The 23629-nt window shown below is 45.1% G+C and overlaps 1 protein-coding gene across 10 annotated transcripts in view; it reads right to left on the bottom strand.

Moving 5' to 3' along the window:
• The window catches only part of LDB2 (LIM domain binding 2), a 329224-nt gene that overhangs the window by 207321 nt on the left and 98274 nt on the right, over positions 1-23629 (bottom strand). The window lies entirely within an intron of this gene.

The raw sequence follows: 23629 nt of genomic DNA, 5'->3' as shown, positions 1-23629 counted from the left end.
CGGAAGTCCATGTACAAGTTTGCCGAACTCCAGTTCATTTTCAAAATTGATTTTATTTTCTTTAGAGAAGTTTTAGGGTCACACAAAATTGAACAGTATAGTACAGAGGACAGTAGAGATTCCCCGTGTACCCCCAGCCCTCATGCATGCGTAGCCCCCATTCAAAAGGCACATTTGTTACAATGATAAACCTGCCAGCCCATGTTTTTTCCAAATAATGCTTAAAATGTGATTTTCCACTGTAAGTTCGAGACAAAACTGGTTCCACAGAGTAGAAGGTGCAGCATTGGCCAGAGGACATTCTACCTGAGCAGATCTCCCTCTCCGGCTCTTTCAGATTCCGCACACTTTCCCCCACTTCCACGTGGTTTTCCTAATAATAAATTTCCCCTTTGAACACCTCTTGCTTCCACTTGGCTGCCTGGGATAGTTTCTGGGATCAGTTAGGCAATTTTGCAAAAGAAATCTGTGTAATAACGAGGCTTGGATTCCAGGCAGTGGCTTCTGCTGAACCAGATCGGAAATCTTGGCAGATGATCTAACAGTTCTGACTAGTAGGAGTTCAGTTCTTAGCCGCACAGCTACCTCGTGAGCGGCAAACAATTTTAAAAACATCGGACCCTCCATTATTCAACTTCTAGGTGTCAGCCATCTAGAACGGTCTGGGCCTTGCAGACAAAGGCTATACGCTCTGTGCTGGGCCACATGTGAGGAAGGTAGAGGGGGCAAGGAAACATAAAGGAAAGTTGACTGTTAGAAATTCTGCAGCCTCTCTGCAGACTAGCACTCCCCCCTCCTGATTGTAAACCGTACCTCCATCACTGGAGAAATCAAAACCTATGAAATTCCCAGTTCTTCTTTGAGCAGGGGCATGGCCAAGTGCAGGGAGTGGACTGGTAGGAAGCTGTGTAAGTCAAGTTTTCAAGGCTATTTTGAGGTAAGGATTCTAAACAGAAACTCAGTCTGTTGATTCCCTTTAAAGTTTGAAGGGAAAGTGGGATGCACCTGACCATGCTCATTCATGCAGGCAATCACCTCAAGTCAAACTAGCTCGGTGTGCCCAGAAAGGGACTTGAGACTGACCAGCAGGTGAAGATCCACATTTTTGTAGACTAAGCATTTTGGGGACTCCCAGATGAAGATTATGGTAAAAGCCCTTAAAAAGAAACCAAGGCCTGGGGTCTTGCTCCCAGGTGTGCGGGGTGGGTATGCATATCCAATACTGGCAGATATTACAGATAAAACATTTGGTGTGTATATCATAAAAGACAGTCTAATGCAAGGAAAAGCCTTTCTTACCATACCAGAGGCCAACATCCTCAGGAGTTTGCCTGTGCGTAGTCAAGGGACCTTCTGTAACTTACCTGTCAGAACCAAGCGGTCTTGCCTCCCTGTCTTTTGCCTTTGTGGCTATTTTGGCCTGGAAAGCCCAGCAGCCCCCAAGTCCCAGCCCTTGGACTGCCTTTTTCACTGCCTCCTATACTAGGAAAGTTAAACAACTACTCCCATTAGAGTGTGGATCAAATTATAATTGAATCACACCTTGTATTATGCATTTATCTAAACATCTGACTGCTGTGCTAGACTGTGAGATACTTAAAGACAGGGGCTGGGCACTAGGCACCTCTCCCTCCTCAGCAGAGCTCCCAACTGAGGGCTACCCAGTGAAGAAGCAGGAAAGAGGAATGAGCGGTTAGAGAGGCCACGTCCACGCAGCAAGATTCTTCCTTGATGTTGTAGGATTCTTCAGTGTCTACACCTGGTGGATGGGGACTAGGACAGTGTGCAGGTAAGTCTTCCTTCTGTCACAACCACCAGCAGGATGCACGGCCGTGTCAAAAGTTCGTATTGAGGCAAAAATTTTTTAAATGATCTAATACCTACAGAGCCATTTTATTCAACCACCTTCTGACCACTTTCTGGGTATTTTTCTTATTCTCTTCAGTGAAATATTGGTTAAGTAAATATCCTTTACTGATTGTAAGAAATAAATGAGGTTTTTACCTCATTAATTTTTAAAAATAGAGAACAGAGGATAATATGATAAAGACCCATGGGCCCATTATATGGCATTAATGATTATTAAAATGATATCTTATTTTCCTTTTTAAAAGGAATAAAAACTTATGAATAAAAAGGTAAATGCCTTGGGGCCCCATATCCTGCTCTGTTTTTTTCTCCCCGCCCCCAAGACCCCATAAACAACTGTCTCGTGAAAATCATGTGGCCCCTTCCTGGCCCATCTCTAGTATTTATGTACATGACCCCATTCATAAACAGTACTATATTTTTAACATGTTATTTAAATGGTATCACACACCATGTTCCTTCTTTAAACTTGCTTTTTCTTTCATTCAGCCCTGTGTTTTGGAGATCTAAGCATTTTACTATATATCGGGGCCTCTGCTTTCTTTACATAAGCTACATGGTAGTGCACTAAATGAATGTAATATACTTTATTTCAGCATTTTGCTGCTTAAGATCTCTAGACAGTTTCAAATTCTTTGCCAGCACAGGAAGTGCTGCGATGGCTTTGCCGTGTCCCTTGGTGCGTGCGTGTGTGTAAGAATTTCCACAAGCGGCAGTGCCTAGGAGTAGGGTTTGTACTTGCCTGTATTTTGGCTCTCCTGAGAGCAGGTCCCTGTGCTTCCACATTGAAGGCTCCTGGCCTGACCGATGCATGGATACAGATGAAACAAAGAATATTTCTAAAGGATGTATTTCTAACTGGGATCGAATAGCAGGATCAACATAAACACAAAGCAGAGTCCAGCTCTGCCAGGAGAAGGCTGAGCATCTAGAAGCCCAAAGAAGATAAAATAATAAAACAACCCTGGCTGGGGGCTTCAGCTGGTTGGCGCACCATCCCCTGCACTGAAAGGTTGGGGGTTTAATCCCCAGTCAGGGCACATGCTGGAAGCAATTGATCGCTGTTTCTCCCTCTCCCTTCCTCTCTCTCTAAAAGTCTATAAACATGTCCTCAGGTGAGGATTAAAAAAATAATAATAAAAATAATAATAGTAATTATAAAAGTTTGCCTACCATTTTCTTAAAGGCACAGTGTATTCTAGGGGCTTCATTAAGCAAAAGGAGGAACTTTCTGGACACCGACAACAAAAAAGAAAGAATACGTTCTTCATGGTCCTCTCTAATGACTTATGGGGCAGAATGACGGAGCGCCAAAGGCCCAAACTGCGGCAGGAGGTGGCAGGTGGGGAGGAAGCTCGTTCTCTGCACCCTGGGTCAAGGCTTCATTCCGATGGAGGTCCTGTCTCTTCCAAACACATGCCTCCTCCCAAGCTTTGCTGTTGTTTACTATCTGAACAGTGCCTGATTAGTGTTCAGTGAATATTAATAGGTAAAAAGTGGATTCTTTTCCCAAAGCTGGGAAGTAACAATAGCACAGAGTAGCCTCCAGGTAAATAAAGATGAAATTAACTCAGCCTGCACACAGGCAGGGAAAGCGGTGCCAACAATTCTCATATATTTTAATTAGGTAAAAACACCATGGAAGGCTTCTGCACTCTAAATAATCCCCCGTATGCGTTTCTGCGATTGAAACCCCTGGTCCCTCTGTCCCATGTCACAGGTGAGCCCCAGTACCACCGGCAGCCAAATCATGTATCAGGATGAGAGGCGCGCTCGGGTCGAATAGAAGAAGAGAGTCTTAATTATATTTAAAAATTCACCAAAGCATTTTGTGTCTGCCCCAGATTCTCTCCTGTTCCCATCCCTGTCTCTCTCCACCAAAAACGGGGTCCTGATGCCAGGGCTGCCCCCCCCGGCATTTTTAACTTAAGCACTGACAGGTTATATGGGATTGTTGCCAGAGTAATTATTTTTCAATTCAACAATAATGAGAAATTACCATGGCAACCACTTGTCACGCGGCACACATACACCCCCTCCAAAGAGTGAACCATACGTAAAGCATCTATTCCTTGGAAAATGTAGGGCTTTTAAAAATAAACTTAAACAGGTCAAAGTGGAGAGTGTGTGTGAGGAGGTCTCAAAACAGGAAGCTGGGAAGGGCACTGGTGGTGGTCAGCGGTTTGCTGGTCTAGGAAATAAGGATAGCTCACCTATAGCCTTGTGTTCTGTGTGCACACAGACACGGGAGCACACTCTTCACGTGTACCTGACCATTTCGGTCACTCCCCTTCCACATGGCAGCTAACTGCTCTCAGAGAACACGGAAGAAAGAATGAGTGCCTCTCCTGGACTCAGGCAGATGCCCACGTGGTCATGTTTCCCTGTTTCTTTGCCCATCACACCCATTTTATGAGAAGGAGGCAATAAAGAACCCAAATCTCATGCCTTCTGTTTTCATAGGGGTCCCCTCACACCGAAGGGAGTGCAGATCATTTATTTTCCCTAACTTCAAAAGTCTTTTTGCTTCTATTGTCTCTAGCATCCCTTCTCCAAACGTGGGAGCCTTGTATCAAACAATGTGTCTGCCAAATTAGCTATATTTAGTAATAATCAACAGTTAACATAGCACTCACTATGTGCCAGGCAACAGTCCGAAGTCATTGAATGATATAAACCCCCTAGAAACCTCACAATAAACCTGTGGAGCAAGTGCTGTTATAAACCCCATTTTATAGGTGAGAAAACTGAGGCACAAAGAGCTTAAATATTTGCTTAAGATTACGTAGCTATCAAGTTGCAGAGATTTAAATCATGGGGACACAGACTCTGGAGTTTGAGCTCTTATAACCACTCCGAACTGCTGTTTCTTTATCCAGAACAATGTTCCCCAAATATTTACTGTCTTCTTAGTTGTTTTAACATCCAGTTAATGCTAAGTGCACTGAATGCTTGGGGTACCCCCACCCCGAGGGGACAGTCCAAAGCAAGGCTTCCCACCCGATCTGTGGAATTCTACATCTAGACACAGAAATAAAAGTAATAAAGTAGGATCATTTGCTCTTACCAGCTGGTAATTGCACAAGCATGTAATGGACACAGGGAGAGAATTTTAAATCCCACCTTTTTATTTATTGTTATGCGTTTTTTTTTAAATCTCACATCCCAGAGATTGAAATTTTCCTCTCTCATTCTCAGCTACGACTTTGTTTACTCTTGGCTAAATTGCATTTTATTTTACAGGAAATGTTAGTTATCATTTTAACAGAGAAATTCTAAAACAGCATGCCACCAGGATAGTAAATGATGTGCCTGGATAGAACTTCTCAGAGTTCTGCTACTCAAGACGTCCCTTTCAGAAAGTGCTGAGTGCGTTTCCCTCCCTAGCACAGGCGGGTGCTGCCTTGGGAAGGAGGTGTGTGGAAGCAGGCAGACAGACAAGACTTGGCAGCGGGCAGACATGGCTCCTCAGCAAAATATACAACCACGCATTTTTCCCGAGACACCTGGGAAATTCATGTATTTCAATCTCCAGCCTTGACCTACTATATCATTAATTAATGGTGAACATTCCAAAGAAAAATGTTATTGACAATATTCTAAAAATAATGACTAAATCATATACATGCTTATATGCCAAAATTTCAGCTATTTGCCTCTAAACTGATCACAGCTATAATAAAAGCGTAATTTTTTTAAAGGTTGGATTCCTGTAAGCTGTACGAGGGCAGGATCTATGCCACATGCTGTGCGTTTTACATACAAAGCACCTAACACCTGGCTGGCCCACAACAAGTAAGTAATTGGTTATCTGATTTTTTAAAGAGTTTAATTTCACAAATAAACATTTATTTAATTAAAACTCGAATATTCTCAAAATCCTGAACGAAAACAATGGGTTGGTTTTCATAGCGGTTGAACACTTCCAGTCTCTTCTCTGTTCACATGTCTGTTAACCGGAGTGTTAAATACTCAATTGGGGATCAACGAAAGTGCTAAGAGTTTCACAGTGAATTAGTTCCTAGTCCTTACAGCACCCCTCTCAGGTCAGCACTTGGATTATTCCAAAGTAAATGGGGAAACTGACCGCCCCGGGAGGTCAAGAAATGTGCCCAAGGTCACAGCCCAGTAAGAGACAACAGACAACGTTGGGATTCAATTTCTGAACATTTTGATTCCTGAACATTTCTTTCTATCCCAAAGCGTCACTGCCTATTCTAGTCTACATTACTCCGGTATGAGTAAGAAATAGTGTGTTCTTCATAATTAAATTTCATATTTTATATTCCAACATGGAGACACACACTGTCACATATTTAAAATAATATCCTGGGACCCTACAGAAACCCACTTTGGAAATGATGCAGCAGAGCATTACTCAAAGAGCACACGTCTCACAGGTGACAGTCCCAGGGCAGTGAACACCGTCCCTCATATGACATCACACAGACGAGGTTCGAGGGGTCCTGAGACGCAGGATAATGGGATCAGGCAGCAACTCGGGTATCTGGAGAAAAGCTCACCATGAACTCAGGCACAAATTCTCTGTTCCAACATAAACACAGCAGACGAGGGAACATTTCTGGAAAAGCTTGCAAGACGCAGAACCTTAGTTTTGTGATCTTCCCAATTGCATCTGAATCAAACGACAAGCATAATTCTTAGAGTCGCCACTAAAAATTGGAAGACTGTGCCAGGACTGAGTGAGGCATTAGAGAGCCAGTAGGAAAAGAAAAAAAAAGAAAAGAAAAGAAAACTGGAGTTTTTTCCTCTTCCTATTTGGGAAGAAAGAAAAAAGATTTTTGTTCACAAAGATAAATATAAGAAACCCAATATATTCTCAAAACTGAGAATGCAGATAACAGGATTAACTGCACAGTGTTCAAGGCCTTCCGTTCTCTATTCTGTTTATACATCTGTTTATAAACCAGGGGACTTAGGTTCTCTCTAATTGACCGATGACACCCAGGTCTGTATCACGGTACCCAACTTCTCCCTGGGGCTCTAGCAACCCCACTAATGTCCCCATTTGTTAACCAAAGAGGCATCTCAGGCTCCCCATGGCCAAAGCCAGACCCACCCCCACTTCCACCCCACCCAAGCCTCTTCTCCCCATTCTTATTCAACTCAGCAATGTAATTCCAGTTTCCTAGTCGCTGAGGCCAAGCTTTGAGGACACATTCTTGGTTCTTCCCTTTTTCTAACTTCAAACCTCCAAGCCATCAGCAATTCTCAAGAATCTTCTTCTAATACATAACAGAACCCACCCACCTTTCTCTCCCTCCATCACCACGCCTTGGTGGGTCTCCAGTAACTTCAGCCTGGACAGGCATGGCTGCGTCCTAGCCCTTTTGTTCTACAGGTGCCCCTGGTCCCCTATAACCCATGGTCTGCAAAGAAGCCTGCAGATCCGTTAAGAGCACCCACTAGGTGGCATCACTCCCAGTTAACCACCTCCCTCTGCCCCCCAGCCCTGTGACTCCCCATTGCTGCTAATCGCCAGGGAGCACACTGCTCCCCGCAGCTAGGACTAGGTCTTCTGCTTTGGCCTCAGTTCACCTCACTCTTCGCCCAGAGACCCTCTTCCTCCTGCCCTGAGGCCACACTCTGCTCCACCACGGCCCTTCACACTGACTAGCTATTCCACCAGGGAGACCACGCCTTTAAATCTCTGCTTTGTGCCACTTCTGGCCATCCAATCTATAGGAGCCAACTTGCTGTGGCATCCGTCTGTGGTTTTCCTCCTGGAGGCACTTCGCACTGGATTGTGTTTATTTATTGTCTTCCTACCCGCTAGGAGACAGAAGTGCACCGAGTGCAGGATCCTGCTGCCGGCTTTACTGCAGGGACAGGCATACAAGAGGCGCTTAATAAATGACTGCCTGGGCACATGAATATCCAAAAGCATGTGTTAAACAAGAAAAAAGAAAAGGTACATCCAGCAAGGAGACCGCATTAATTTTTCCCTTGAACTTGCCCAGGGCAGCCAGCGCCAGATCCAGGCTTGTCGCAGCCCAGTAGAGTCTCAGGAACTTACCAGAACCTTTAGTCACTTTAATTTCTCAAATAAATATATGCCATGAGTTAACAACATTAACAATATTTATGCCTTTTGACTCTGTAGTTCTATTTCTGGGAATCCATCCAAAGGACATAATCCAAAAACATGTAAATGCTTTACATGCAAAAATATTCACCATAGGAGCATTCATAATAGGGAGGCAAAAAAACCTAGGAACAATGCGCTTGCTGCCCTACAAGAGACAACTGACTCAAGAAACCATGATATGTCCACTGGAAAGAAAATAGGAATCTTCAAAGATAATGTGGAGCCATGGTTTATAATAACACAGAAGCATTCTCGTATTATAAGGGGAAATGAAGAGAGCAAGGTAGAGAACGGGACTGACTACAGGACGCAATGGAATGGGAGGGTGCGAGGTGGACAGAGCGTGTGTGGGGGCGGAGCTATGAGAGATGGCCTGGCGAGAGGGTGGGGGAAGGGGCTATTCCGTAAGCAATGTTAGAAAACTGGATTTTCACATGAAAAAGTAAGTGTGATTCTACCTCACAGAGACCAACATACATTCCAGATGGAGTGTACTTTTAAATGAAGAAAAACAAAATTTTCAAACTATCTGAAGAAAAGAGAGGAGAGTATTTTGTATAACCTCAGAACAGACAAAAATTTATAAACAACACATTAAAAGGACAAATGAGCCCTGGCCAGGTAGGGCAGGTGGCTAGAGCATTGTCCTGATATGCCAAGGTTGTGGGTTCGATCCCCCATCAGGGCACATAGAAGAATCAACCAATGAATGAATAGATAAGTGGAACAACAAAATCAATCTTTCTCTCTCTCTCACCCTAAAATCAATTAAATTTTTAAAACATTAATAGAATAAAATGACAAATCATGAAAAATAGTGAACCATTTGAATACATCAAAATAGAAATATTTCATACAACAAAAGACATTATAAACCATGCTGCAGTATATGTGACAAGCTGGAAGAGGATGAGTAACTAGAACATGTAACCAACTTTTACAAATCAAAAATCAATAAAATATAAAAGAACAAAGGATGTTCATGTGCTGTTTACAGAAAATGGTCAATAACGTTACGAAAAGAAGTTCTATTTCGCTTGGAATCAAGACAGGTAAATTAAAACTCGGTCGTTGCATGGCCACGCAGCTGTCAGGAAATCGGAAGATCAAACGGCACGGCACTGCCGCTGGAGAGCTGGGAACCAGGAGCTCTCACTCTGTGGCTACCTCTCCTTGCAGCCCGAAAGCCCCAGGGCCTGCAGTGGGCGGATTCCAACAGACTTGTCTCCTCGCCACCCACCACCCTCCTGGACGTCCTCCGACCTGACAAACTTTTCCCTGTAGCCCCTCCATCCGTCCCTTCACACGCAATTTTCTTCTCGCCCCACGTTTCCCCACGTTTTCCTAACTATCCTTTGCTCGTTAAGACCTCCACCCACATCTTTTCTCCATTCGAAGGCCTCTCAGGCCTCCAGTCTGCAGGAATGTCTCATTTTCTAAACAGAGATACATTATTATTTTTTAAATTTTCACTTAATATGAACCTCATGCTGATCCTATAGTACTACATTATTTTATTTTATATTATATCTAGTCATTATATTTTTTGTGTCCCAGTAATTAGACTCAGCAATTAGACAGTTTCTTCTTTGGGTTGCTTTTTGTATTCGCATTGCTCACCTGGAAAACATTTATTGGATGTTTGATTATGAACTGAATGCTGTGCATCACCTATTTCAAGCTTTTGGACACTATCAGGTAATGTCCAAAAGATACTACTATTATCTTCATTTTAAAGGTGGAAAAAGGAAGCCAAGCTCAGAAAGAAAGGTTGATTTTTCCAGCCACACAGGTAATACACGTTAGAGTTAGTGTTCAAACCCATGTTATCTGGCTCCAGACCTTATTCCTTCTCACTGATGAGAGAGAGAGAGAAAAGATTGTGGGCAAATATTAGTAATAACAGGTCATATATAAGACTTTTGCATGGATGTTAATAGCTTCGTTATTCACAACAGGCAAGAAATGGAAACAATCCAAGTGCCCATCGACAGGTGAAAGGATAACCAAAATGTGTCCCCATATAATGGGATACAGTTGGCAATGAAAGGAACAAGAAAGACAGCAATAAATGCTATAACATGTACCTCATACACATGATGCTAAGTGAGAGAAGCCAGACACAAAGTGCCGTATTTTGTGTGACTCCATACAGTGTGTGAAATACCCAGAATCCTGGCTCTACCACCGACTAGCTGAGATCTCAGACCAACTACTTAAACTCTCTGTGGCTATTTCATCGTGTGTAAAATGGAGATAATAATGCCTCACCTTTCATGGTGAGGATTAAACTAAATAGTCAACACATGGACCAGTGAGTAGAACAGAGTAAACACTCAATCTAGGGCACTATATTAAGCAGTGAGGGAAGTGTCAAGGCCACTTGCCGTGGACATTAACCTCAAGCAGCAACACATCTTCAGTACAGCTCACGCACCTGACAACCAGGTGGCTGGGGCCCAGGTGCCAGGGCCAGCACTTCTTTGCTCTGGATCTCTGGGCAAGTCACGTGACCTCGGTTGCTCTCAGTGGGAACATGGGAACAACAGTACTAGCTACTTTGTAGTGCTGTTGTGAGGGTTAAATGAATTGATACGCTACAGTGCTTAGCACAGTGCCCAGGACACAAAAAACACTGGTTCATTTTTATCCATCATGATTGTTCTGGCCGTTGGGTTTAGAGGGTGTAAAAGACACACAAGATAGAGTTTCCTGTTCTGAAAAAATGCATAATCCAATGAGCTGGTTTTCACAGCATTGCCACTGACCCTGAGTTACAAGTTACAAAGAAAGCACCCTTCATTCTCCCTTAGGAGCTTGCAGACACCTGGAGCGTGGGCTGGGCATCTTCTATTTCTCCACATCCCTGGCACACTGAACAGGGCCTGAATGGGAAAGAGCAAGAGTGCACAACCCTCCAAAGGGCATTTTCCGTGCAGCCCCATGGAAGCAAAGCCTCTATTTGCACACCGACCTCAAAGCCACAGTTGTATGTGATTCGGGCTAATTTGCATCTGAGCATCTCTGCGTTGGGCTATTCAGTTTGCTTCCTTGTCAACCTAAGATCACAGCTTGCAGGGCAAAACAGAGCTTTGGGAATGCAGAGCTTGCCTGCCACTCCAATGTGTGGTCCCGCAGGGTTTTCACATTTCCCCTCCCATCTCCGTGGGAGGCGAGAAACTGGGCTCTAATTCTGAGCTTGGTACTTCTGTGCTGGGTGACCTTAAGCAAGTACATCTTAAGTGGATGGCAAATGGATTTCAACCCAAGTGGCCGCTCTAATGGATTCGTGGTGGTTACCTAGAACTCTGTGTTCATTCACAGATGCAAAAAGTACTCATCGAGCATCTACTATGTGCTAGAACTGTTATAAGTACTATCAATAAAGCAGAAGGGACACAAATCCCTATCCTCACACAGCTCATATACAAGCGGATGACAAACAATAACCAAGATTAGGAAGTGAAACATATCACTTATCAAGAATGACAGGTGCACAGGAGAATGACTATAAAGCAGGACATGGGACATAAAGTATGGGGGTGTGGGGAAGGGACAGTGGCATTTTACATAGGGTGACTAGAGACAGCCTTGCTGGGAGTGTCTCTTTGGAGCAGGGTCTCTCAGCCTCAGCCATACTGGCACCTGAGGACGGACAGATAGAGCTTTGCTGGGAGGAGCTGTCCTATGTCCTGGAGAGTGTCCGGCAGCCTCCCCCACCCATACCCACTAGCTGTCAATAATAGCACCAAAGCTGCCTCCAGATACTGATGAATGTTCTCCAGATTGAGCACCCCTGGTTTAGAGAAAAAAACTGAAGGATGGGAGAAAGAGAGCCACACAGAGATCTCAAAGGAGCCTGGACAGGCACAGGAGGCAGAGGGGTACATGGGGCTGGTCCCAGCCCCACCCATGGGCAGCTCACATCAAACCAGCATCCAGTATACCTGTCCTTAAGAGAGGGCTTGTTTCATTGAGGTGAGAAAACAGCAAGCGCCCCAGCCTGGAGGTTGAAAGATCGTGATGCATCTAAGGACCCGGAAGGAGGTCATCTGAACCGGTGCTGGAAGCCAGGAGAGGGAGGCAGAGAGGATCCAGAGAGGAAGGTGTGAGATCTTGTCTCACAAGCCACAGAGACCTCATGGAAGGGTCGTAAGCAGGGAAATGTCACGATCAATTTAGTGCCCCCTAGGTTCCAAGGGCCTTCTATGACAAGGCCAAGTACCTCCCACTCCCAAGTAGCTGTGGGGCGTTGGGTGAATTCCTTCACCTTGGTTTGCTCATCTAGGAAACTGAAGATGCAGACGCTAACAGTAACCACGTCACGGGTTTGTTCTGAGGACCCAGTGAAGTACCATGAGCATCCCACTTAGAACGGTGCAGGGAACACGGCGCAATCTTCACAATCTATGTGGGGGGCACTCTTCTTTTTTTTTTTTAAATATATTTATTGATTATGCTATTACAGTTGTCCCATTTCCCCCCCACTCCACTCCATCCTGCCCACCCCCCTCCCTCCCACATTCCCCCCCTATAGTTCATGTCCATAGGTCATACTTATAAGTTCTTTGGCTTCTACATTTCCTACACTATTTTTACCCTCCCCCTGTCTATTTTCCACCTACCATCTATGCTACTTATTCTCTGTACCTTTCCCCCCCTCTCCCCCTCCCACTCCCTTAATGACAACCCTCATGTTCTAGTTGTTTGCCTAGTTTGCTCTCGTTTTTGTTTTATGTGTGGCCGTTAATAACTGTGAGTTTGCTGTCATTTTTACTGTTCCTTTTTTTGATCTTCTTTTTCTTAAACAGACATTTGCTACTTGTTTGTTTGTTTTAAAGTATTAGTTGATGTACAATATTAGTTTCCCGTGTACAACATAGCAATTCAGCATTTATATACCTTACAGTGTGATGGCCACAGTAAATCTGGTCACCCTCTGTCACCATTCAAAGTTATTATATCGTTGTCGGTTTTCCTATATATTACATCCCCCTGTTCATTTATGACTGAAAGTTCATATGGCTTATTCCCCTTCACCGTTCCATCATCCCCTCACTCCCCTTCCCCCCGGCAACCATTAGTTGGTCCTCTATATTCATTCATTTCTTCCCCATCTCTCGGAAGCTTTCCGATGCCCGGGTGGAATCAGCACTGGTTTAGCTTTCCTAGCAGAGCTCCTTGTCTCCACGCTGCCTCCCACCCCCTGCCCCGCCCCCAGGCCAGCACTGCCTCTGTTCCCAGCGCCCTGCATTCCTGCTTCTATTGTACCACCTGGCTGCTGGCTCCTCTGCACCCCTGGCCTTTATATCCTCTCTTGGTAGTCTTCATCGGGGGCAAATATTTCCACTTGAAAATCAATGTCAAAGAGGGCTCCTTGCTTAAATACTTGAAGGCCTTACATTTGTATATGACCTGTCAGTCCTGTCTTGGGAATGTGTGCTAAAACAATCAACTGTCACCATAGAGGGTCATCAAACAACACCCCCACCCACCTGGTGACAATATACTACCTCCATATAAGACCATAATGTCTCTGCAATTCCTCCACCTGTGAAACCTTTCTCCCCAGTTTGTGGGCCAGAGAATTTCCACTAGTCAACACCAGCAGGAGCTTCCCTCTGCAGCCCTCCCAGCCCCCGAACCCCATCGCCCCACCACTAGCAGCAGTAGCCCCGCCCTGCTAACTTGGAATGCCAGTACCTGCGGAGCACTTGGTTCTAAGCAGCACCCTCCCCAACCAAGTCAATGTCCTCTGGAGGGGTGGCTGCATGCCTGGGAATGTCACCCACAGCACTTTATTTGATCCTTACACTAAGCCAGTGGCCTTAACAGCACAGGAGTTCCGCCTGTGAGGAAACCGAGGCTCAGAGAGGGTGAACAGTTTGCTGAAAGTTACCCAGGAGGCAAATTGCAAAATCATAAACTACATAAGGATCTTCTAACTTCCAGTGGCTATACTTCTATTTTGAATAAAAATGTCATTAGCCACATAATTTTTTTTAAGTTTAGGCTCAAAATTTGCAAATTTTATACCTATACCTACATCTATACAAAACACTGCCTATATGTCCCTAACTTATTGTGATTATTGCAACAGTGAGGTAATAGTAACAAAACAAATAACACTTACTGAACATTTTCTCTGGGCCAGGTTGTGCCTAAGTCCTTTACAAAACTATCTCGTTTAATTCCTGCAACATTCCTATGAGATAGATGGTACTGTCCCCAATTTACAGATAAAGAAAGTAAGACTTGGAGAGGTTAGGTAACTTCACCAAGGCCACTACACTAGTGAATGACAAAGGCAAAACTCAAATATAGGCCCTTGTGATGGTTAGTTTTATGTGTCAGCTGGGCCGGGCCAGCAGTGCCCAGATATTTGGGGAAACATTGTTGAGTGTCTGTGGGCTCTGGATGAGTTTGACGTTTAAATTGGTGGGCTGAGCAAAGCAGGCTGTGCTCCCTCGGGTGGGTGAGCTGCATCCAATCAACAGAACGGAACAAGAAGGCTGAGCGCAAGGGAACTCTGCCCGCCTGAGCTGGGCCCTCAGTCTTCCCCTGCCCTCAAACGGGAACCTACAGCGTTGGCTCTCCTGGCTCTCAGGCCTTTGGACTTGGACTAGAGTTACTGAACTAGTTCACCAGGGTCTCTGGTTTGCTAGGTCACCCTTCATATCTTGGTACTTATCTGCCTCTATAACTGCATGAGCCGATTCCTTATAATAAATCTCTTTATTATATTCATATATCCCTACCGGTTCTGTCTCTCTAGAAAACCATGACTAGTACAGTGGTGTAGGCCTAAGCCCTAGGATGTTACCATTCTCCATAGTAAGTACAAGTAGAATTCTTTTACTCCAGGTGAAAAAGAGGCATTAATTATCCATAGAATGCTGCAAGGGACTCACTAAAACATTTCACTAGATGCAGTTTGTTTTGTTCCAGCGTCTCAGAAGCAGCATTTCCCCCATACACTTACAGCTTGGAAAATCACACTAGAGGGGAGAGAGAGATGGCTTTGGATTTCCAGGAGCTTGGCATTGCACCTCTGACGCATGGATGACCTTTGCCAATTCATTTTACCTTTCTGTGGAATTAAAATGTGGGTCACTAACACCTATGTGCCCCAGGGTGCCGTGAGGCTGAAACAAGATCAGGTGCTGATTATTTATAATTTCGTTCGTCCCCAAACCACAAACAAGTCAGCGAGCAAGGGCAACTGCTGGCTGCAGGAGCAGGGCGCCATGCAGAATAGATACCGATTCTGTGTAATCTGATTCTTGTCTAGTCATCTCGACTGAAGGCTCAAAATGATTCCGCGGTAATAAAGGGAATTATAATACATGATTGTAGAAGCTTGGAGAGCAATTCCAGCACAGAAGCAAGTGATTATACAGTGCAACAAATTAAAAACTCAAAAAAATGGAGGCAGAGGGGAGGAAACAGAAGACCACTCAAATCCCTCAAGAAACGCTATTTAATAAAGCAAACTCTCTGTTCCACAGAATTCCAATCAAGGAGTATTTTGGCCACATGGAGGCAATTAGGAACATCTATGATTTAATGAAAACGCAAAAACCAAGGACAAACAAAACAACTGCGTAACAAGAGGCCACGTCTCACATCTCTGCCACCAAGGGCAGGACACAGAATGGCAGAAAAGTGTGTACCAGTGGCACACGGCTAAAAACACCAGAATGTGGTCCCCACAAGTCAGGTCTTGCCTTGCCCTTTGCTAGAACACAAAGAAAATGAAGCTGTCCACAAAACAAGGCCAGGCATGAGCCGCACCAGGGAGGGCGGGCGGGCAGCCTCCACGGCTGGCCACTCACACCCGTGATCTCACGAGGAGAAAATGTGAGGTCTGGCGTCTCCTCTTTTCAGCTTTGGCAAAAACCTAGCCCCATTCCATACGCAGGATTTGATCATCCTTGGGTCTCCCCCTTGCCAGCCATAAACATCAAATGTGACTTTCATTTTAAACAACATTCCTTACCCCAGAAACACATCAGTCACTCTTTTCTGAAATGGAAGTCTTCCAGCTTCGGACAAAGAAGAAGGCAACCCATTTGTCTCAGGACCTAGACCCCTACCTCTCCGCCCCTCCACCTTGCTCACCAGCTCTCTGTCTTCCCCAAACACCCCACGTTAACTCCTGCTTCCGAGGCTTGGTATCTGCCGTTTCTTCCTCATGAAGGGCTTGCCCCTGGATCTTCTAAGACTGGAATCCTCCTCATTATTTAGGCTGCAGTAGCATATTGAATCCTCAGTCCAAATGGCACCTCCTGGAGAGTAGCCTTTCCCAGCTAAATGAAGAAACTCTGGTGAGTCTGCCCATTATTTTCTTTGATTTTCTTCTGAGCGCTTATTGCTGTCCAAAGCTACCTGCACGAAGAACACACCCGTGCACTTGTTTGCTGGTTTATCCTGTCCCTGTCTCCAGCCTCTCCTCCAGATAATAAGCCCTGGATGGAAAGCAGACACATTGACCTTTTATGTTTGTTGCTGTGTTCCCAACTCCTAGTGTAGTTCCTGGCACAGAATAGGCACTTAATAACATCAATAGAATGAAAACAGAAAATGGTGGGTGGCTTGGGGTTTCTGAGTCTTTGGAAACTGCTTTAGCCAAGAAGTATCTGGTTTTATTCATTCATTCTTTCAACATCTAATGTTTGTCCCAGGAGCTGGAGATGCAGCAATGAATTAAACCTGGATCCCTGCCCACGAGAAGTCAGAGTGGAGGTGGAGAGACCAAGAAGGACGTAGCCTACTGCAGTGGATGGGAGGTGAAGGATGCAGTAGGTACAAAGGAGGGGCTGGCACTCAATGCCTGATAATGCTACCTGGCCTGAGTATGGAATTTGACAGGTCCTCGCTGTTAAAGAGGTGAGTGTATTCATTTCCTGTGGCTGCTGTAGCAAATTGCCACACAGTGGTGCTTTAAAGCAATAGACACTTCTTCTCCCACAGTTCTGGGGTCTGAAGTCTGAAATCAAGGTGTCCTCAGAGTTGGTTCCTCCTGAAGAGTGTGAGGAGGAATCTGCTCCTTGCTTCTCTCTTGGCTCCCAGGGGTTGCTGACAATCCTTGCCATCCCTTGGCTTGTAGCTGCATCCTCCAATCACAGGGCATTCTCTCTATCTGCATCTGTCTCTGTCTCCATTTTCTCTTTGCAGGAAGACACCGAACAATGGACTTGAACTCACGCTAATCCAGTATGGCCTTAACTAATGACATCTGCAAAGACCCTATTTCCAAATAAGGTCACATTCTAAGATTCCAGTCTTTTTTGGGGGGAGAGTGGTAGGGTAGGGTGCAGGGGGACATACTCCTCAAGCCAGTACAGTTGGTTACACCTTAGTCTTTGATTCTGGAAAATGTATTTATTTTCAGGAGCACCAGTTGTGTGATGGATTTGGTATGACAGAACCTCACTCTCCACTGGACACATGGATTTGTCAGAGTGTGAGGTGTGACTCACGTACTTCTTTACCCTGATCCCATCCATCTACCAGAGGGAAGAGGAGCAAAGAAGGCCAGTGACTGGCTGCTGACTGCACTCATGGCCTGTGCCTTCTCCCATTCAACCTCCCCAAACTGAGGGTTCCATCTCCCCCACTTCAATGTTACTGTCTCTCTCACAGATTGGCCTGATTGCGCCAAGGCAGCGGCACAGCCCAGGGACGTGCTCCCTCTCGAATACACTCTGCAGGAAGACTCATTCAGAGAAGCCGGCGAAACCACCACACATCACAGCTCCTCTGTGTGGCCCAGGAAGCCCTGGCCTTGCCCTTCTGCTGCCCATCCTTGTTCTTCATCTGGGTGCCTGATCTACTGCTGCCTAGTCCCATTCCACTCTCCCCAGGATTCCTTCCAAGTCATAGTCTTAGGTCCTCAAGGTCTATGGGAACCAAGGTTGCTGAAGCCCAAATACAGGGCCATAGTCATGGACACAGCTGACTGGGTCCCTCAATGGAGAGGATCTCAACCAAGTCCAGGCAACACTGAACAGAGGCCCAGAGACGTCCAGGCAGCTCCACAAAACGGGGCTCAGTGGAGAGATGACAGACATGGGAATCAAGCCTCCAGCGTCCAAATCTGAGCTCCAGCCTTGGTTACACCTCTCACTGCAGATCAACAGCTTAATCTTCTTGGTGGCCACCTTCTGACTGATGTCAGTGCCTCCCCTAGGGGGTTAAAATGTAGACTAAAATTTTAAAAACTAATAATAATGCACGTAACACTGTTCAAGACACATGGAATGTGCTTAAGAAATGTGTTTTGAACTGTACTAAGAAAACTGAAATTCCCAATACAGAGTTAATAAAGTTGTGAGAGGCAGAGAACACATATTGGATTTGCTCACGTGTTTATTGTCTGCCCACTGTTCCAGATCCTTTGCTGCATGAGGGTACTGACCAAGTTCATCTTGCTCTATCTCAGAGCCTGGCAGAGGGCAATGCACACAATAAAATTTGTCAAGAGGGTAACTGAGTAACAAATATCCTGTTACAGCAAACGGAGACACTGCCATGTTTTCATTATTTTAACTGTTATAAAAAGAAAGAAAGAAAGAGGATTGTGCATTTTGGAGAAGAAAACAAAAGAAGTCAAAATAATTTCAAATTTCATTTCTGCTAGTGGGATCATCATAGCAAGTTAAAAAGGGCAGGAACCTTGTACAGAAGCTAGAATAAACATGCAATGGCGCCTGAACCTTTTGGACATTCCTGGCCATTGTCTTCATCACTGCAGCTGAAAGGGCAGTTAGGGGGTGATGGAGAAATTGGCTTATGCTCTCCACCCATTTCTCTTGACTACTCTTTTATCAGCATTAGGGCTGACTCACCACCTGAGAATCCTAAATATTAGTCTCCTTCTTTTTTAAAAAAATGGCCTTCAGATAGTTGAAGACACAGCCATGGCCACATGGCCCTTCCTCTTCTCCAAGCTAATCATCTCCACGCCTTTCAACTCTTTTCTCAGAAGACAGGGCTTTCTGTCCTCTCATCACCCAAGTCAACGAGACATTTAACGTGCCATCCAGTCTCCTTTCTATGTGGGTAACAGTGCAAGTGAAAGAAGACAGGCAGATAGACCCAGGCCACCCGTGCTTAGAAAGTGCATTCAGAGTTCCATAAAGCCATAGAAGGTTTCAGAGGATGCATGTGCTTTAAAAAAAGTCTGATTCTTAAATAAGAGTGATTTCAAGAAGATCAGCCATCCTGCAGTGTGCTTAGAGAGGGGAAGCGAACTGCATAACCGTTGCTCATCTGAGCCGTGGTGAGAACGCCTGCCAGCAGCGTCACAAGTTCAAATCCCCAGGCCACCTAAGCCAAGGTCTCCAGAGAGACTCTCCCTTCCAGCTTGGCACAGCCCCCCCTGCCCCCTCCCTAGCCCCCGCTGGAAGCCAGACGAACTCATTGGTTCCATCCCACTTCCCTTAAAAAGGAAACACAAAAAAGAAATAAAGTGAGCTTTGTGGAAACTGTGTATTTGTCCTAAAATTTCCCTCCTCTGAATTACAGGGAAACAACAAGATTGGGATAAAGGAGCATTGGCCTGGGAAGCAGGTTCAGTATGTCTAATTTTAGAATTGCAAGGTCACATAGACATGGGCTGGTTCAAGCACCCTAATTTTATATCCAAGGGCAATGAAACTCAGGGCACCTTCACTATGTATTTACCCGTGTGACCTTGAGCAAGTTGCTAAGACTTGCTGGCTTCAATTCCTAATCCGTAAAATGAAGATGATGGTAATATTATCCACCCTTAAACAGATGTGATGACTAAATTAAATGGCACAATTCACATAATGTGCCTGAAGGGGAGAAAATACTCCATGATGGCTACCTATTATTGCTTTTCATTCAACAAATAGTAATGGATGGGGCTTCTGCTAGGTCAAACATTGCTCCAGGTCATGAGGATACAGCAAGAAAGGAGATGAACACCGACCTTGTTTTCCTGCAGGCTTCTGGGGAGATAGACATTCAAACACATATTCACAGATACCCTTGACTACAGGTGGAGACCTGCTGGCACTTACGGTCACATACTAGGTGCTGGGAGACCTGGGACCAGAATGCAGGTCAACCAGCTTACAGATGTTTAATTTTCATGCTGTTGACATTCATCCCCCTTCCTCACCTGTACCGTGATGGAGCTAGGTGAGATACAATGGCAGGTGTCATCAAGAGAGTCCCCTCTTACCCCCAATAAAAAGACCTGGGCTTGCTTGCGGGTAGCCTCTCCTCGGGAAGTGTTTATTACCGACTCTGGTGAACAGGTGGAAGAACAGGGGAAGGCACAGGTGTGCTCAGAGGCAGAGCTGGACATGCAGCCTCTAAAAAACTTCTGTCCTGATAGTACTGGAAACACGGCCACATAAAAAAAGAGTCTTATTTCTCTACCTGGGGATGAAGGAGATCAATAGGTGAAACCCCCGGCAATATCAAAGAGACCAGAGCCTGAACAAACACTTCCTCACCGTAATCCGATCACACAAATTGCCCAGGGCTCTCACTACAATGGGCGCAAAACCACATTTTAAAAAAATCGTTGCCTCTAGAGCCTCACGGTGGAAAACGTTGAGTTAGGAGGATTACTAGCAGACAGGGATATTCTTAAGGCCTTGTTTTTGGGCCAATAGCCACTTGACATTACATTTTATCAATACCACTAATGCTACATTACCTCCACTACAGGACTAATAATCTGGCTTGAGAATTAAACAAGATAATTAATGATAGCGATGTTGATGAAAAATACTGATAATAGTTACCGTTACCTGAACACTTTTTACATGTGCCAAGTACCAATGCTAAATACTTTCCACATGTGCCATTTAAAGCCATCAGCAATATTGTGGGACAAATACTCTATTGTCCCATTGTACAGATGAAGACACTGAGGCTAGGAGAGACAGGCACCTCATCCACAAAGGCATACTCTTATAACCCGATGCTGATTTGGTCATTTGTTCTACTCCCTGGACCTCTGTTTGGGGACCTTGTACATTATATGGTTATGCGACAGATAAAGTGACTTGTAAAAGCATTCATGATGTCACCTTCTAGGCTTCCAGACCACCAGCCAGTATTTACAGGAAGACAGGAAGCCTCCTGTCTTTCCTATCTTCCAGTCTCAGAGGCTAGTCTCACACCTGAGGGTCTGTGTCAATGACCTCAGTTTGCCCCTTTTCCCTTCCAACCTCAGATTGTCTCTTTTCCCTCCCATCACGAGCAATGGCTCCGAATGCCACAATGACTACAGAGGCAGAGCTTGCCCAAGGCTGGGTCAACCAAGAAGGCTGTGCATTTGCTTAAGCCATACCTGGTCCTCCTCTGCACTGGTCAACAATTTGAACACAATTTCCTACCCAGAAAAATAAAGTTCAAACTCCTCTGTATTCCATTCAAGGCTGTCTGGGGTCTAATGTTAACCTGCCATTGGTAGCCCATCAATCTCTTTCTTTCCGACTTCTCCTAACAGTTCTATCCAGGACCTATTATGTACCCCTGTTCTTCTGTACCTGTTTTCATTCTCCAAAAAGAAGTAACAGAGAGTATCCATTCAGTAGCACTACAGCAGTTAAAGCTAAAGACCTGGCTCTGTGTGTGGGCCCCTAAAATTCGTGTTGAAACCCAATGCCCACAGTGATGGCATCAGGAGGTGGGGTCATTGGACATTATTAGGTCATGAAGTTGGAGCTCTCATAAATGAAATCAGTGCCGCTTTAGAAGAGACCCCCCTGAGGTCCCTAGCCCCTTCCTTCCACCTGCCACGTGAGGTTACAGGGAGGGGACGACATTCTGCAGCTGGGAGAGGGCCTTTACCAGAACCTGACCGCGCCTGGAACTGACCTGAAACTTCCGGCCTCCAGAACTGCAAGAAATAAATTTCTGTTGTTTATAAGCCACACAATGTATGGGATTTTGTTAGCAGCCCAAATGGACTAAGAGAATGAGCATTGCTTTATAATTGAGAAAAAAGAGTTATTTTTCAGTTTTTCTTCATGGCATGGGAAGACGCTTATGATATAATAGTGAACAAAAGAAGTGTAATATTAAATTACACACACAGATGTATAGGTCAGTTTAGTGATCCAGTATTGTAAAAATACATTTATTTTTTAAAAAGCTTGGAAGAAATTACAGGTGACACAAAGAAAATGCCTGCTGGCTTGATAAACAGAGTGGCACCGAGTCCTGAAGACCCCAGGCCATAGTCACCCCAGTGCTCAGAAACAGCAGGGACAGAAGAAAGCACCTAACAGTTCCATCCTTTCCCAGGTCCCAGTTTTACCCCAGGCCAGTCGAGAACAGAAGAGGTGGAGGTCAGCTCCAGGGAGAATGCCACATGCTCTGCTGAGACACCTAAGGGTTTGTGGTGAGAACAGACGCATCACCGTAATGCACAGCTGAAACCACCCGTTCTGACCAAATGCACTGTGCCAGCACCACCTGGCTTCCATGGCAGGCAGCCGCTGCATCGGGCAAAAGCAGACGAAACATGTTCCAGAATGTTCTTGTGACAGTAAGTTCTACTCAAGCATGGGAAGTGGTCCCTGGGAAATGCCTGACGGATGAACAGGGCCACGTGGAGAACACACAGGCTGGCTGGTCTGCAAGCTCACACTTATTTCAGGTTGCTCCCTCCCCCTCACCCCACACACCCACACCAGAGGAGAGAAGGACCTAGCTCCTCCGTTTCTCAAAAAGTCCACTTTTCAGGGTCTGTTCCTGGAATTTCATTAGGTATTTTTGCTTATCCAGAAAGGTTACAAACTCTTATGACCCCAAACCAGCTTCATTTTTCTCCTCAAGTTTGGAAAGCAAAACCCAAGGGACTCCCCCCAGAATGAATTATGCAGAGGATGTGATAAAATGAGATTCCACCTGCTGCTAAGGGACTTGCCTTGGAAAGATGTAATCAGATATTCATTTCCTGATATTAACAACCACTAAAAAGAAGCTCTGATTTCTGGAACAAATATCTTAAGAAGAAAGTTTGAACACACACATTTTAATTGAATTTCTTCCCAGCCAGAACGTAACTGCGGAATCCGGCATCCACCAGGATCCACAGGCTTCTGTAACTCGTAAGTCAGCGGATCTACATGCAGGACGGATCTAAGTTCTTAATCCTTTTATCAACCACGAAGTTTCCAGGGAGACTCATTAGCAGAGCTGGCAAATGCTGGCATCGGCATCACAATCGACCACAAAACCTTTGAGCATCTGCTATTCTACATGCGTATTTGTCTATTGTCTCTCTTTCCCCAACCAGAATGTGAGCCAAACAAGGCAGACGTTCTGTGTTGTGCCCACTGCTGAAGCTCTGCAGTACCTGGCACTCACGTGTCCCAGCGCATATTTGCTGACTATCGTAGGGGAAGAGACTGTGCCCAAAGTACATCAGGGTGGCAGGAGGATTATTTTTAGCTGGAGACAACTGAGAAAAGGCAGGTAAGAAAGCTCTCTGCTCTCCCTGTTTGCCTAAAAGCAAGCATCATTTTGTAAAAGATGTCCCCTGCCACCAGGAAGGACAGAAGTTAATCACCAGAGACAACTCTGGACCCCATTACCCCAGAGATGACACCAAAGAAATCAAAGAAAGTGAACATGACAACTTTGCTCACTAGCTCT

The sequence above is a fragment of the Desmodus rotundus genome, chromosome 4, assembly GCF_022682495.2.
Source record: "Desmodus rotundus isolate HL8 chromosome 4, HLdesRot8A.1, whole genome shotgun sequence".
In the NCBI taxonomy this organism is placed as follows: domain Eukaryota; kingdom Metazoa; phylum Chordata; class Mammalia; order Chiroptera; family Phyllostomidae; genus Desmodus; species Desmodus rotundus.
Note: the sequence above shows the minus strand (reverse complement) of the source record. Positions and strands in the feature narration are given on the sequence as shown.